At 42.3% G+C, this 17748-nt stretch overlaps 1 protein-coding gene across 1 annotated transcript in view; it reads right to left on the bottom strand.

Moving 5' to 3' along the window:
- Positions 1–5349, bottom strand: part of sept9b (septin 9b) — an 83985-nt gene extending 78636 nt beyond the window's left edge. Inside the window, exon 1 of the transcript XR_005036898.1 lies at positions 5096–5349. The gene's annotated coding sequence lies outside the window, so the exon portion shown is untranslated. The remainder of the gene's footprint in view (positions 1–5095) is intronic.
- Between the last annotated feature and the right edge of the window lie 12399 nt (positions 5350–17748).

The following is a 17748-nucleotide window of genomic DNA, read 5'->3' as shown; positions in this document are numbered from 1 at the left end:
GGGGGGGGGGGGGTTCTAGGCTTTAAGCTGAAATGTCATCCGTGTTACACAAATCAACATCCCTATATATAGCTGAACTCTGACACACAGGCTAATGATGTCCCAGAGCGCATCACAGTATTTCCGGCGGTTTTGACGGCATTCCGAAACAAAACGTCAGTGGGCATTCCTGCACAGCGAGGCTAATCATAGAGGCATCTGGACCTGGGGAGACAGGAGACAAATGAGCCATAATAAGTAATGGGTTACTTCCTATGGGGGGGGGGGGGGGGGGGGGGGGGTAAGATTAGGCTAATGAAAGCTTAAAGCTTCTCCAGCAGGAAATGGAGATAGAACCATTTGTGCGGATATGCAAATTCACAGAACACCAAGTCCCGTTGAGAACCACAGGCTAAGTAGTGGGAGTTCTGGGTGGGAGTTCTGGGTGGGAGTTCTGGTGTGATACTCATCAACGGGAGAGGTTAATACGTCCCTTAGCAGACACTTTATTCTAAAGAGACAGAATTTGTCAACATTATTAACAATGACACAGGACGAACATGAAAAAAAATGGCCCATGTGGGAAATCTAATCCACAACCCTTGTGTTGCCAGCACCATGCTCAAACTCAGTGAACCATTGGAAGCACGATCCACAGTGAGTTGGGTTTGGTCCAGTACAGAGTGTCTCAGACTCAGGGAACGAGCTGGCTTCACTGTAAGGCAGCATTGTTAAGGACACATAAAGAGCAGCATTGACTCCTCATCTGCTGCTTGGTCACTACGGGACCTGGATCTGCCGTTGTGCTACTGAGTAGGAGGATGGCTGACACACTGGAGCCTAACGGGAAAACTAGATACAAAGGTCCTTATTACATACAGGGTTGCTCAACTCGTCCAGCCACACGGAGGGTTGATACACAGCATCCATTTACTACGGCTTTGCTCCATTCTGGTCTAGGGACACTCACACAGTATTCAGGTCTTTGTTCCAGCCCAGCACTAATCTGATTCTGCACTTACACACCTGATTCAACTGGTCAATGGCTCGTTGATGAATTGATTCAAGAGTTAGTGTTTGGCTTGAACAAAAGCCTGCACTCCCTGTGTGGGGGTACCCTGAACCAGAGTTGAGAGACTCTGCCCTACTTTCAACTGTCTGTGCCCAGGAACCAGAGACGCCTAGCGGTCCCAGTTGACCCCGATGCGACATCTGAGATAATTTGTCACTTCCTCACATCAATGACATCACCGGGAGTGCTGCCCCATTAGGAACGACTACACCACACACAAATAATCTGACAAACACAAACACTGTTACAGATTAGTAACTCAAACACACTAACAATACGTTTATTTCTGGTCTCTCTTTCCTGTTAGTACTAACTTAGCTGAAGACTAGAATATAAATCGCTGTAGGTCAGGATAACGATTTTCCTGATGACAAATCATGCTGATGGGGACGTTACGCTTCACCGATCCATTTGATTCGCTATAGGTCTTTGAAAGGCTTGCTGCTAATGCACATCAGAGACCTGACACCCACTTCATTATGGAGGCCAGCATCAAAAAATAGTGTAACAAGTGTAACAAGTTCATAACACCCCCTTAAGCAACTCCTTAGCACAAAAGGTCCATTCAGTGTGCGGACGAATCCTGAGAGGAGTCAGTGTACAGTGCAGTTGACTGGTTTCGCTCACATGTCCAGAGAGAGAGATGGGGAGTGCATGCTCAGCTGAGCTCCCACCACGCTTTCATTTGGAGTTTGTTACTGGGAAATAGGCAACAACATAGGTACATCCAGCCCATTAGTTCTCAATGTGTATCCCAGACAGACAGACAGAGGCCTCTGTCCAGATGAAGATTCCCTGGCCTTGCATTCATAGGCGACATCAGACACAAAACAAAAGTCTTCCTCTGTGTGGAAGAAAATATTGAATAATATCTATGTCCCCTGGTTGTTAGTAATGGAAGACTGAGGAGGAGAGTAGATGAGAGAGAAGAACCCCCCCCACTGTAACACAGCGATGCAAAATAGAGCAGCACTAACCACAGGGATGGGAAATAGAGCAGCGCTAACCACAGGGATGGGAAATAGAGCAGCGCTAACCCACAGGGATGGGAAATAGAGCAGCGCTAACCACAGGGATGGGAAATAGAGCAGCGCTAACCACAGGGATGGAAAATAGAGCAGCGCTAACCACAGGGATGGGAAATAGAGCAGCGCTAACCACAGGGATGGGAAATAGAGCAGCGCTAACCACAGGGATAGGAAATAGAGCAGCGCTAACCACAGGGATAGGAAATAGAGCAGCGCTAACCACAGGGATGGGAAATAGAGCAGCGCTAACCACAGGGATGGGAAATAGAGCAGCGCTAACCCACAGGGATGGGAAATAGAGCAGCGCTAACCACAGGGATGGGAAATAGAGCAGCGCTAACCACAGGGATGGGAAATAGAGCAGCGCTAACCACAGGGATGGGAAATAGAGCAGCGCTAACCACAGGGATGGGAAATAGAGCAGCGCTAACCACAGGGATAGGAAATAGAGCAGCGCTAACCACAGGGATAGGAAATAGAGCAGCGCTAACCACAGGGATGGGGAATAGAGCAGCGCTAACCACAGGGATGGGAAATAGAGCAGCGCTAACCACAGGGATGGGAAATAGAGCAGCGCTAACCACAGGGACGGGAAATAGAGCAGCGCTAACCACAGGGACGGGAAATAGAGCAGCGCTAACCACAGGGACGGGAAATAGAGCAGCGCTAACCACAGGGACGGGAAATAGAGCAGCGCTAACCACAGGGATAGGAAATAGAGCAGCGCTAACCACAGGGATGGGAAATAGAGCAGCGCTAACCACAGGGATGGGAAATAGAGCAGCGCTAACCACAGGGATGGGAAATAGAGCAGCGCTAACCACAGGGATGGGAAATATGGCCGAATCCGGAAACTATCATCTCAAAAACAATACTTTTATTCTTTCAGTGAAATACGGAACCGTTCTGTATTTTATCTAACGGGTGGCATCCATAAGTCTAAATATTCCTGTTACATTGCACAACCTTCAATGTTATGTCATAATTACGTAAAATTCTGGCAAATTAGGCGGGCAAAACTGTTGCATATACACTGACTCTGCGTGCAATGAACGCAAGAGAAGCGACACAATTTCACCTGGTTAATATTGCATGCTAACCTGGATTTCTTTTAGCTAAATATGCAGGTTTAAAAATATATACTTCTGTGTATTGATTTTAAGAAAGGCATTGATGTTTATGGTTAGGTACACATTAGAGCAACGATACACACCGCATCGATTATATGCAACGCAGGGCACGCTAGATAAACTAGTAATATCATCAACCATGTGTAGTTAACTAGTGATTATGATTGAATGTTTTTTATAAGATAAGTTTAATGCTAGTTAGCAACTTACCTTGGCTTACTGCATTCGCATAACAGGCAGTCTCCTCATGGAGTGCAATGAGAGGCAGGTGGTTAGAGCGTTGGACCAGTTAACTGTAAGGTTGCAAGATTGAATCCCCCGAGCTGACAAGGTGAAAATCTGTCGTTCTGCCCCTGAACGAGGCAGTTAACCCACCGTTCCTAGGCCGTCATTGAAAATAAGAATGTGTTCTTAACTGACTAGCCTAGTTAAATAAAGACTAAATAAAGGTGTAAAACAAATAAAATGTACAGTTTCTAAAAAAAAATCTGCCAAATCGGTGTGCAAAAATACCGATTTCCGATTGTTATGAAAACTTGAAATCTGCGCTAATTAATCGGCCATTCCGATTAATCGGTCAACCTCTAGTCTCACAAACAGAGCACTGGTATCAGTATAAGCAGATCTGAAGGCTCTCAATAGGTTTCAGCAGTGTGGTGGGGGACCTTCCACCATATTGCTAACAACCTACAGATTTAACATCGAAAGGATAAGCCCGAGGAGAAGGGTTAGTGAGTGTTTTGGGACAGGCTGTCTGGTTTGTCTCAACACCACCACTAGGAGAGGGCTGGTATCAGTATCAGAGCTCTCCCAGGAGCCGACATAGAGTGATAATCACTCAAAGCACTCCATAAACTGCTGAGGATAATGCTATGTAGGAAAAGGTCCTGCTTTAAAGGCCATTCTCCTTCCCTCTGAAAGGTCACATACTGACTTAATGATGCTTAGCCTGGTCCCTGATTTGTGCTGTATTGCCAACTGTAATCTGAGCATGAATCCCAACACACTAAAAAACACTTTGGCATCAGCATGTGTTATTTTCCGATTCTCTGATCCACTTGATCCCAGGAGCCCGTCCTGTGGTCCTGAACGTTGGGAACTAGTGGGAAGCACAGATGGGGTCTGAGAGGAGCCAGTGAGCAGAGGTATGCTGTGACACACACACACACACACACACACACACACACACACACACACACACACACACACACACACACACACACACACACACACACACACACACCACTATGTGTATTAATAGAGCACAGCCTAGAGAGGGCCAGCATATCAGAGAGAGCAGGAAGGAGAAGGACAAAGGGATGACGCATAATGGGACAGACAGAGGCCTTAATGGCTAGAGAAGTCCAGGAGGCTCTCCTCTAGATGGAGAACACTCAGTCTGCATACACACACTGGTCAGAGGGGAGAGACGAAAAATGCAAAAAGAGACAGAGAAAGATTAAATAAATAAAAGGAGAGAGTCTCAATAAAAAGGAGAGGAAGGGAATAAAGGTGACTGACCTGTACCTCTCCCTGTGTTAAAGTTTAGGCTCTTTGATTTGTCTAATGACAAGTCATGCAAGTAATGAAAATACAGGGAAATCCAGGCATATGGTACACATGAAGACATGTAGGGAAAAACACTAGCCTATAGATCATTCAACGAAAATGTATTTAGAAATGTACATAAAAGAGGTTCAAATTAAAGTAATTAAAATACAAAGGAATCAAACTAAGTGCTGAAAATACATAGTAGACAGATGCACTCAAACATATCACATCATCTACAACAAGCCTCCAAGATCTCGTGGAAATAAAGCAACTTGAAATTGAGGGGTGGGCGCACAATAGTGTATTCCACAATAATAACACATTTCCCAACATACCTGAATTCGCAGGACTTTTCTTCATGTTCTGGTCGTTTGGGCGACAATTAGTCAACGTTTCCCCCAACAAATGAATAGAGTATTCGTCCAAGTATTCTTGTACTAGATCGCGCTTGTCCTTTCACTGTTCTAACTGTTGCCGCGGCTCATGCGTAACCGTTCGCCGTATCCCAATTCAAACCATCGAGTAGCCTACTCTAACTATCTTAGCCTAGCCTGTATTATTTATTGTCACTGAATGTTTCACCAAGCCTGATGTGCACTTCGTGGGATGCTCCCAAGTTTCAGACCACACTAGCGTGCATACGGAATCACGGGTGCATCAGTGGCACGAATGGATGTTGATGTGCCTTTTACGCACGTCCCACTTATGACCATGCTGTTATTTTAGTGTTCGGCTTTCTATGCATGACATCATCCGTGCGTATTCAATCAATCCATGTGAAGAGAGAGAGGTCGCAGAGACGACGTCAAAGGTTGTTGACGTACGGAATACATTTGTTTGATCTCATTGGCGTCCCCAAAATGTCGCTCTACTGACCATTACATAGAAGATTGAGGAGGTTCTATTCGTAAATTAGAACACATCCATTGCATTTTATTGTGGTGTAAAATGTCACAAACACCCAATTTAGCCGTATAAATATGAATGACTCAGATGTTTTTATTACTGAAAAAATATTAAGGCAACATGCAACAATTTTACTGAGTTAGAGTTCATATAAGGAAATCAGACAATTGAAATAAATTAATAAGGCCTTAATCTAAGGATTTCACATGACTGGGCAGGGGCACAGCCATGGGTGGGCCTGGGAGGGCATAGGCCCACTAAATTGGGAGCCAGGCACAGTCAATCAGAATGGGTTTTACCCCACAAAGGGGCCTTATTACAGACAGAAATATTCCTCTGTTTTATCAGCTGTCCGGGTGGCTGGTCTCAGATGATCCCACAGGTGAAGAAGCCGGATCTGGAGGTCCTGGGCTGAATTGGTTACACGTGGTCTGCGGTTGTGAGGCTGGTTGGACTTACTGCCAAATTCTCTAAAACAACATTGGAGGTGGCTTATGGTAGAGACATGAATATTAAATTCTCTGGAAACAGCTCTGGTGGACATTCTTGCAGTCAGCATGCCAATTGGACGCTCCCTCAAAACTTCAGATATCTGTGGGATTGTTGTGTGACAAAACTGCATATTTTAGTGTCCTTTTATTGTCCCCAGCACAATGTGTACCTGTGCAAATGATCATGCTGTTTAATCAGCTTCTTGATTTGCCACACCTGTCAGGTGGATGATTTTATTATATTTTTGGGGCAAAGGAGAAATATTCACTAACAGGGATGTTTTATTTTAGATAAATAAGCTTTTTGTGCATATGAAACAATTCTGAGATACTTTATTTCAGCTCATGAAACATGGGCTTTACAGGTTGCGTTTATATTTTTGTTCAGTATAGTAGTAGTAATAATGAAACTATAGCCTTTTTGATTGTCAGCTGAAGGTATGGACCACAACTGGCTCTATGTGAACTACAATCCCAACAATCTGTTTTAACGTTTAGAAACGTTCATAATCTTAGCTCGCAATACGGTTTTGGAAACTTTTGGAACTGAACTTTTGTACCAGTGAGTAAGAATATAAGATACTCTTACTGTAAGCAGTTTAGAAAGGTGCACCCAGCTGTAACAGCCTTCAGCCATGGAATGACACATCCTCTCACTCTGCACTCACATTTCCATTGGACCCTTCCATTCCATATTTCCGGTCAGAAGCAGGTGTTAATCAAAACACAGCTGGCTGCAACTTTGCTATACTGTGTAATGTATGCAGTAAGTGTATCTTTTGTGTTTGAAAAATGTTGTCATTCATATTAAAGTTACAAATGTTTCCAAACCTGTTTCACGTGTGAGGTGTATTTGTGTTTAGACAGAGCATTTGGGCAGTGTCTAAGAGTCGGGGCATTTCCCTGACAAGGCTAAAGGGGACGTCCAATGACCCAATCTAGTGCAATTGAATTGGTGTAATGATAAGGGCTAAACCCACACTAGCTTTAGGTTAAGACATGATTTGGGCTCCTCTTGAGAAGCCTAAATGAAACACTTACCTTGATGAAATACAGTACTTATTCAAAGAAAATGGTTAGTTCCAACTCTGACCTTTTAAAACAACAACATTTTGATCCAGTATGCCCATACATGGTCTGCGGAGGAGGCTGGTGGAAGGAGTAATAGGAGGACGGGCTCATTTTAGTGGCTGGAATGGAGTTAATGGAACGAAGTCAAACGTGGTTTCCATATGTTTGTGTTTGATACCATTCCATTATTCCATTCCAGGCATTACAATGAGCCAGTCCTCGTATAGCTCCTCCCACCAGCCTCCTCTGGTAGGTTTTTATATGAATGATATTCACCTATCTGCCGCTTCAATGTGCAAAAACAAAATGCCATATAGGCCTCGTGCAGCCAATCAGAATTGATTAAGCTGCTGATTTTAAACGTAAAACAGCTCCCGATTGCTTAAAACAAAGGCTTTGACAAAATACTCACTGTGTGTGGGGGGGACCCAGGCTTGAGTTTTGGACCCCCCTTGACTAGATCACGTGTCAAACTCCTTCCACAGAAGGCTGAGTATCTGTGGGTTTTCGCTCCTCTCTTCACTTGATGTATTAAGTTCACTAATTAGTAAAGAACTTTCTTCACCTGGTAGTCTAGGTCTAAACTGAACGTTTTAAAATAACCTGCAGACCCTAGGCCCTCCATGGAATGATTTAGGCATAGTCTTAGCTGCAATAGGAAGCCTGTTGAGGGGCTGTTAGACTCGTTGTCATTTTTGTACGTTTTCGTATCCTGAATATTACTGCATGTCATTTCATTGAAATGACGTTGAAACAATGTTGATTCAACCAGTGTGTGCCCAGTGGGTAGGCTTCTGTTGGCCTACTAACAGCCATTTTAGTTTACAAGTTGTAACTACATTTATGGAGGTCTGTTGTTTTTAGACATTTTTCTCACAGCAAATGTGAATACCAAATGAGCCCATTGAATGCATAGACAATTCTGGGTTCCTGTGCTTAGACATTTCTGACGCCTGACAGATCTTACAATGCCTGGATAGGTTTTTTAAGTATCAACTAACCATATGTTGTAGCAATTTGTCAGTCAATGGCAAGGCACACAACCAGTGGTTAATGCAAGCAACTGTCTGTGCAGGGGAATGCGACCATTGGGCTTGTTCGACATAGCAGGCGACTGCCTAATAACTGATCTACAAATCACCTTGCATCATAAATAACTCCTCATAAATGTTTGTAGATCAGTCAGTCACCATTTACCCACAATGCATCATGCATTTAATGCTCTCAAACATGGCAAGTGCCATCCCCTCATACCCCTACATTATCATGGTTTTGCTTCCCTCTAGTGAGCATACATTTAACAACTACAGTTTCTGGTACTGTCTGAAAAATGACAGTCACATCTTTTCTGAATTACAAGGGAGAGGCCACAGCAGAGCATCTATCACTGTAAACTTTAAACACATCTTATACCTGTGTGTGTTGACGCAGCCTTAGCCGGTCCTTATCACCATTTTAAAAGGTATTTCATGAAGTTAATATCTAAAATGCTTGAAAGTATATACATGTATGGTTTGGATTAAGTGAACTAGTCCATTGCCATGCATAGCTAGCTGCCGTTTTAGGTGGGCCTGACCTTAATTGTTTGCTACCAAGTTGAATGCTCAGGTTGAAGCCAGGTGTGGTGAGCTATGTAATTAGCAAGCAGCTCACATGCTTTCAGTCTCTGAGGAGTAGTTCTAATCATGTTCTACTTGATGTAGTTCTATGTCTTTTAAAGTAAAGCCTATTTGACTAATTATGGTAATTTTAACAAATGAATGTAAATAACTGAATTTGTTTTTCATAGTATTGCCTGGTCTAATTAACAAAGTAAAGTTCAGCTAATTAAATGTACACTCATTGGTTAATCGATATGGGAATGGTTTAGGAGCTAAGGTAGAAAGGCTATCATTTACTCTCAGCTCAGGGTTGAACACCATTTTACAATTTGCTCCATAGCAGCTTGTTGTAGAGCTGATGAAGAGGTAATCTTTGGTTACGCTGTTTAGCCTGGACATTTTCCACATTTTGTTACATTACATCCTTCTTCTAAAATTGATTAAATAAATAATCCTCAGCAATCTATACATAATGCCCTATAATGACAAAGCAAAACAAGGATTTTTGAAAATGTATTAAAAATAAAAAACAGATACCTTATTTACATAAGTATTCAGAACCTTTGCTATGAAACTCAAAATTGAGCTCAGGTGCATCCTGTTTCCATTGATCATCCTTGAGATGTTTCTACAACTTGATTGGAGCACTGTCAAACCATAGTTGTCAGAGCAAAAACCAAGCCATGAGGTCGAAGGAATTGTCCGTAGAGCTTCGAGACAGGATTGTGTCGAGGCACAGATCTGGGGAAGGCTACCAAACAATGTCAGCAGCATTGAAGGTCCCCAAGAACACAGTGGCCTCCATCATTCTTAGATGGAAGACGTTTGAAACCACCAAGACTTTTCCTAGAGCTGGCCGCCCGGCCAAACTGAGCAATTGAGGGAGGAGGGCCTTGTACAGGGAAGTGACCAAGAATCCGATGGACACTCTGACAGAGCTTTAGAGTTCCTCTGTGGAGATGGGAGAACCTTCCAGAAGGACAACCATCTCTGCAGCAATCCACCCATCAGGCCTTTATGGTAGTGGCCAGACGGAAGCCACTCCTCAGTTAAAGGCACATGACCGCCTGCTTGGAGCACCTTGAGACTCCCAGATCCTGAGAAACAAGATTCTCTGGTCTGATGAAACCAATATTAAACTCTTTGGCCTGAAAGCTGAGCGTTACACCTGAAGAAAAATTGGCACCGTCCCTACAGTGAAGCAAGGTGGTGACAGCATCATGCCTTGGGGATGTTTTTCAGTGGCAGGGACTGGGAGACTAGTCAGGATCGAGGCAAAGATGAACAGAGCAAAGTACCGAGATGATGAAAACTTGTTCCAGAGTGCTCAGGACCTTAGACTGGGGCGACGGTGCACCTTCCAACAAGACAATGACCCAAAACACACAGCGCAGGAGTGGCTTCGAGACAAGTCTCTGAATATCCTTGAGTGGCCCAGCCAGAGCCCGGAATAGAACCTGAACCTGAAAATCTCTGGAGAGACCAGAAAAGGGCTGAGCTTTTTCTTTATTTAACTAGGCAAGTCAGTTAAGAACTAATTCTTATTTTCAATGACGGCCTAGGAACAGTGGGTTAACTGCCTGTTCAGTGGCAGAACGACAGATCTTGTCAGCTTGGGGATTTGAACTTGCAACCTTCCGGTTACTAGTCCAATGCTCTAACCACTAGGCTACCCTGCCGCCCCAGAATCTGCAGAGATTAATGGGAGAAACTCCCCAAATACCTGTATTTGGACTAGTAACCGGAAGGTTGCAAGTTCAAATCCTGTTCAAATCCTGAGGTACCTGACCTCACCAATGCTCTTGTGGCTAAACGGAAGCAAGTCCCCACAGCATTTTTCCAACATCTAGTGGAAAGCCTTCCCAGAAGACTCAAGGTTGTTATAGCAGCAAAAGGGGGACCAACTCCATATTAATTCCCATGATTTTGGAATGAGATGTTCGACAATCAGGTGTCCACATACTTTTGGTCATGTAGTGTATCATCTTGATCCTGCTGCCATCTACTCCAGACACACCAGAGAGGTCTTGGTTGACTTCGCTTAACTATGTCTCGGTACTTTGCTCTTGTTAGGTGTTCAGCAGCGACGCTGGTGTCAGGAAGTTTAAGGAGCATCAACCCCCCTGTTGGAAAGCCAGAGGTAGATTTCCTCAGCCTTCACAAGCATCTTCTGGTAAACACCATAGGTTGCCAACGAGGAGGTGAACACTGAGGTAAGAATTAAGAGCCATCTGAAAAGGCCTATTATTATGATAGTCTGATAGTCATTGACCCATCACCTGGGCAACCTTCAGCACACTCACCAGTGGAGCGACCCAGACGAGGAAGATGACGGCACACATCAGGATGGTCAAGATGCTGGTGATGATGATGATGATGATGCTTTCCACGCCAGATGGGCACGGCTTCTCGTTGGCTGGGTGAAAGGGGGTCAGTGTTACTGCAGTAGCTGTGGGGCATGGCAGCTGGAGGGCGTCGTCTATGGAAGACATCACCAGATGGGAAAATTTAATCAGTATTAACACAAAATAACTATCGGAGACAGAATTGTACAAAAGAAAAGCCACTGAAGAACAATGTTTGTCAACTTTTTGGTATCTGGACCAACAGGCTATGGTTGTTTAAATTGAAACTAACACTTGAGAGTTGACCAAATTGGTCTGAAACACCTGAGGGACTGCTGCCAGTCCATGAACCATAGACTGAGAAACACTAGTCTGGATTCTAGATTGCACACATTTTTTCTACATGTGGAATTGATTGTTCATTCATGAGAAGAGTAAAACATATCACAACTCCTAGAGTGTAAAAGTACATCTACCATTCACCAGCCTCTTCCTCAGTTGATGTCATTTTCTGACGTAGTTTCATAGAATTTTGTGTAAACACACCAGTAGACACCTGTGTCCTCTATGGTCAGGTTACTGACGGTGATGGTCAGTTGGTCCACAGGTCCCTCAGTCTTCACTCAGTCCCAGTAGCGTTTCCTGGGGGTCAGCTTGGAGTCACGCTGGTAGTAATACAGCACCTCCCTGTCCCTGTCCAGCCAAACATACAGGTACATTCCATCCTGGCCTTTTAGAGTGGTGGAGCACTTCATGGTAACCTGCTCCGCTGTCTTTACCCGGAGAATGGCTTCTAAAGAAAAGACAGGGAAGAAAATGAAACCATGGTTGTTAGATTCAAAGATACATATGTACCATACTGATGACGTAATACAGAATCAACCTTGATTGGTGGGAAGAAACAGCTTGCCTTACCTGCTGCTGTGGTCAATTCATTGAATGAGAAGTAGAACAACAGCAAACTCCTCAGCAGTGACATCACCATTACCACAGCTGGCTGTGTACTGCTGTCTGTCTCTGTATGTATGTCTCTCTACTTATAAAGAACAGGAAATAGGATACATCTGACATTACAGTCCCTCACAGTCAACCACACCTTCATGTATTACTGCAGTCAATTCCAACCTTTTGCGGTTACTGTACCACCAACTGAATTTTGCTCTGCCCGGAGTACCCCCGAAGTACCCCCTCGTGCAATTTACCACTAAGCCTATGATCTAATCATTAGGCTTAAGTTCCTGCTGTGGATAGGCCAAGTACCTCCATGGTTCTTTGTAACCCTGGTTAAGAATCTCTGTATTACTTAACACTGTAAACAATCTAATTTAGATTTCTTTACTGAATCAAATTCTCTATATATGTTATTATAATTTCAATGGTTTATTGTGTTAGTGTGTTGGACATGAAATATGGTGAGTGGAGAGTTTAGATGGATTGTATTGTTATAGAACCACAACAACATATCCAACTGTAAATTAACTTCACTGCATTCACATTACAACAAGCATGTTAAAAAAACATATCAAAGTTACATCATGTTGTGTTCATGTTATTCACCTCCCAGATGTCGATTTTTCTCAATGTTAACCTTTCTAGTGCAGGCGTTCCGCTAGTGGAACTCCTCGACAGCACTCTGCTGAAAAGGCAGAGATTCACATTTTTTTTTTTAAATATGTAACTTTCACACATTAACAAGTCCAATACAGAAAATGAAAGATAAACATCTTGTTAATCTACCCATCTTGTCCGATTTCAAAAATGCGAAAGCACAACATGTTAGGTCATAGCCAAGTCAAAAAAACACACCTCCATTTTTCCAGCCAAAGATAGTTACATGTAGATAAAATTAATCCCTAACCTTTGATGATCTTCATCAGATGACACCCATAGGACATCGTTACACAATACATGTATGTTTTGTTCGATAATGTGCATATGTATATCCAAAAATCTCAGTTGACATTGTCGTCTAACGTGCATGATGGTGATTTTGCAGAAATACTCATAATAAACATTGATAAAAGATACAAGTGTTATTCACAGAATTAAAGATAGACTTCTCCTTAACCTGTTGCGTCGAGCAATCCCGTATCCGGGAGCGTAATTATAGCCTCAAGCTCATTACCATAACGCAACGTTAACTATTCATGAAAATCGCAAATTAAATGAAATAAATATATTGGCTCACAAGCTTAGCCTTTTGTTAACAACACTGTCATCTCAGATTTTCAAAATATGCTTTTCAACCATAGCTACACAAGCATTTGTGTAAGAGTATTGATAGCTAGCATAGCATTAAGCCTAGCATTCAGCAGGCAACATTTTCACAAAAACAAGAAAAGCATTCAAATAAAATAATTTACCTTTGAAGAACTTCGGATGTTTTCAATGAGGAGACTCTCAGTTAAATAGCAAATGTTCAGTTTTTCCAAAAATATTACTTGTGTAGGAGACATCACTGCGTTTTGTTCATCACATTTGGCTAAGAAAAAAACCTGAAAATTCAGTCATTACAACGCCAAACTTTTTTCCAAATGAACTCCATAATATCGACAGAAACATGGCAAACGTTGTTTAGAATCAATCCTCAAGGTGTTTTTCACATATCTATTCGATGATAAGTCATTCGTGGCAGTTTGGTTTCTCCTCTGAAGCAAATGGTAAAATACACGCAGCTGGAGATTACGCAATAATTGCAACGGAGGACACCAAGCGGAGCACCTTGTAAATGTAGTCTCTTATGGTCAATCTTCTAATGATATGCCTACAAATACGTCACAATGCTGCAGACACCTTGGGGAAACGACAGAAAGTGTAGGCTCATTCCTTGCGCAGTCACAGCCATATAAGGAGACATTGGAACAAAGCGCATTCAAAATCTGGGGCATTTCCTTTTTGAAATTTCATCTTGGTTTTGCCTGTAGCATCAGTTCTGTGGCACTCACAGATAATATCTTTGCAGATTTGGAAACGTCAGTGTTTTCTTTCCAAAGCTGTCAATTATATGCATAGTGGAGCATCTTTTCGTGACAAAATATCTTGTTTAAAACGGGAACGTTTTTTATCCAAAAATTAAAAGAGCGCCCCCTATATCGAAGAAGTTAATGCAACCGCTGTGTCAGATTATGGAAAAACTATAATCTGAGAATGGCGCTCAGAGCCCAATCCAGCCAGAGAAATATCCGCCATTTTGGAGTCAACAGAAGTTAGAAATAACATCATAAATATTAACTTACCTTTGATGATCTTCATCAGAAGGCACTCCAAGGAATCCCAGTTCCACAATAAATGACTGATTTGTTCCATAAAGTTCCATAAAGTCCATCATTTATGTCCAAATGGCCACTAGTTGTTAGCGTGTTCAGCCCAGTAATCCATCTTCATGAGGTGTGAGCACTTCGTCTAGACAAAAACTCTAACATTTCCGTTACAGCTCGTAGAAACAAGTCAAACGATGTATTGAATCAATCTTTAGGATGTTTTTAACATAACACATTAATAATGTTTCAACCAGAGAATTCCTATGTCTGAAGAAAAGCACTGGAACGAGAGGCAACTCTGTCGGGAGCGCACATCATGAGACCAAGGCACTCTGCCAGACCACTGACTCAAACAGGTCTCATGAGCCCCTCCTTTATAGTAGAATCCTCAAACCAGTTTCTAAAGACGGTTAAAACCTGTTAAGGATATGGCAGACATATGCCCCCTTTGGAGAGATTGGGTACCCCTAGTAAAAATCTGTCAAAAATTGCTAATATATGCATATAAAAATTATTATTGGATAGAAAACACTCTAAAGATTCTAAAACCGTTGGAATTATGTCTGTAAGTATAGCAGAACTCACAGGGCAGGCATTCTTCCAAACTAGTTTTTGTGGTCATGAAAGTTGGAGCAACTTTGACGTCATCGCCCCCACCCTTCCCAACCAGTTATGATTCTGGGGAGACTTTCTATCTCTTCCGCTAGATGTCCTCTTTCAGTAGAGCTTTGAATCGTTCAAATCCCGCGAGAATTGACCCTATGGGAGTGAAATTAGTGCGTGCCACGAGAAAATAGGCTGTGCGTAGTGGCGCGAATTGGTCCCAGCCATTCCTTTGTTCCAGCACTCAAGAGAAAGGCAGACGATGGCCGATTGAATTGAAGTTTGTTTTGTGTGTCTAAAACATCATAAAGCTTGCTTCTGCACTTAGTTTGACCTGTTTAGTTGACATATAATATGTAATTTTGAAGTTTTGATGCGCAACTTTTCCGGACCAGAGGACGTTTTGGGTGCATTTCAGCTGATGTTATTAGCAGTAGCTAATACAAAGACGCAAGACTTGAAACCAAACGATGTATTGGGTAAGTATGAAGCCTTCCAGAACATTCTGAACGAAGACCATCGAAGGTAAGGGAATATTTATGCTTAAATCTGTGTTTCTGTTGACTCCAACATTACGTAGAAATGTAGCTTGTAACTGAGCGCCGTCTCAGCATATTGAATAGTGTGTGATTTCTGTAATGTTAAAAATAAATCTAACAAAGCGGTTGCATAAAGAAGCAGTGTATCTTTCTAACTATATGTAGAACATGTATATTTAGTCAAAGTTTATGATGTCTATTTACGTTATCTTGCCGCGCTACCTAGATTTCCTGCGGGCATTTTTGAGTAATTTCTGAACGTGAACTCACTGTAAATGGACATTTATGGATATAAATGGCATATTATTGAAAAAAAAAATGTACTGTGTAACATGTCCTATTACTGTCATCTGATGAAGATTTTCAAAAGGTTAGTGAACGATTTATTTTTTAATCCTGCGTTTGTTGATTGCATGTTTTGGCTATTCAAATGAGCTGTGTCTGGTGGTGGTTTGACATATATATGTGCTATGTTTTCGCCGTAAAACATTTTAGAAATCTGACTTGCTGGCTAGATGAACAAGGTGTTTATCTTTCATTTGAGCTATTGGACTTGTTAATGTGTGGAGGTTAAATATTTGTAAGAATATTTTTGCGTTCCATGCGCCACCGTTTCAGCTGAACGTGGGAGGGTTGATTCCCAATTGGGAACCAATATCTTAGACAGGTTAACATCTAGTGGAAGCCGTAGGAAGTGCAACTTGACTCCATAAACACTGTGTATTCGGTAGGCCAAGCTTTGAAAAACTACAAACCTCAGATATCCCACTTCCTGGTTGGATTTTTCTCAGGTTTTCGCCTAGCATATGAGTTATGTTATACTCACAGACATCATTCAAACAGTTTTAGAAACTTCAGAGTGTTTTCTATCCAATACTAATAATAATATGCATATATTAGCATCTGGGACAGAGTAGGAGGCAGTTCAATCTGGACACGCTATTCATCCAAAAGTAAAAAACCAGCCCCCTATCAAACTCAGCTCATATCTCTTCTCACGCTTTGCATCAGAATTTGAATGAGAGGAGAGAATTCCCTCTAGTGGACATGTTGCTTCTGTTCAGTGTCACATGTCTAACTTCAGTTCAATCAATCCAGGGTTGTATTCACAAGGGACCAAATGAAAGCCGATGTAGAGGGACCACCAGACCATGTCCAATAAGAAACTTGTTTTCGTTGTCCACTGTGAATTGTTTTGCTAATTCCCTGTACTGTCACCGGGCTAAAAAAAAGTAGTCTTTAGGTACTTTATCCATTTCTATAATACTTCATGTCCAAATAGCCACTTGTTTTCAGTGTGTTCAGCTCATAATAATTAGAACATAATAATTAGAACACGTCCATTGCATTTTACTGTGGTGTAAAATGTAACAAACACCCAATTTAGCCGTGTAAATATTAATGACTCAGATGTTTCTATTACTGAAAAAAATATAAACGCAACATGCAACAATTTCACTGTTACATGTAATATTAGGGAATCAGTCAATTGAAAAAGTTAAATTATGCCCTAATCTATAGATTTCAGATGACTGGGCAGTGGCGCAGCCATGGGTGGGCCAGGAGGGCATAGGCCCACCAAATTGGGATCCAGGCCCAGCCAATCAGAATGGGTTTCGGGTGGCTAGTCTCAGTGGCTGGTCGGGGGCTGGTCTCAGACGATCCCACAGGTGAAGAAGCCGGATGTGGAGTTCCTGGGCTGGCTTGGGTACACGTGGTCTGCGGTTGTGATGCCAGTTGTAAGTAGTGCCAAATTCTCTAAAATGTCTTTGGAGGTGGCTTATTGTGGAGAAATGAACATTTCTCTGGCAACATCTCTGGTGGACATTCCTGTAGTCAGAATGCCGATGGCATGCTGCCTCAAAACTAGAGACATCTGTGGCATTGTTTTGTGACAAAACTGCACTTTAGTGACCTTTTATTGTCTCCAGCACAAGGTGCACCTGTGTAATGATCATGCTGTTTAATCAGCTTCTTTATATGCCACACCTGTCAGGTGGATGGATTATCTTGGCAAAGGAGAAATGTTCACTAACAGGGATGTAAACAAATTTGTACACAACATTTTAGATAAATAAGCTTATTAAGGGCATGGAACAATTCTGGTGTATTTTATTTCAGCTCATGAAACATGGGACCAACACTTTACATGTTGCGTTTACATGTTGCGTT

The sequence above is a fragment of the Oncorhynchus mykiss genome, chromosome 17 (assembly GCF_013265735.2).
Source record: "Oncorhynchus mykiss isolate Arlee chromosome 17, USDA_OmykA_1.1, whole genome shotgun sequence".
Lineage (NCBI taxonomy): Eukaryota > Metazoa > Chordata > Actinopteri > Salmoniformes > Salmonidae > Oncorhynchus > Oncorhynchus mykiss.
Note: the sequence above shows the minus strand (reverse complement) of the source record. Positions and strands in the feature narration are given on the sequence as shown.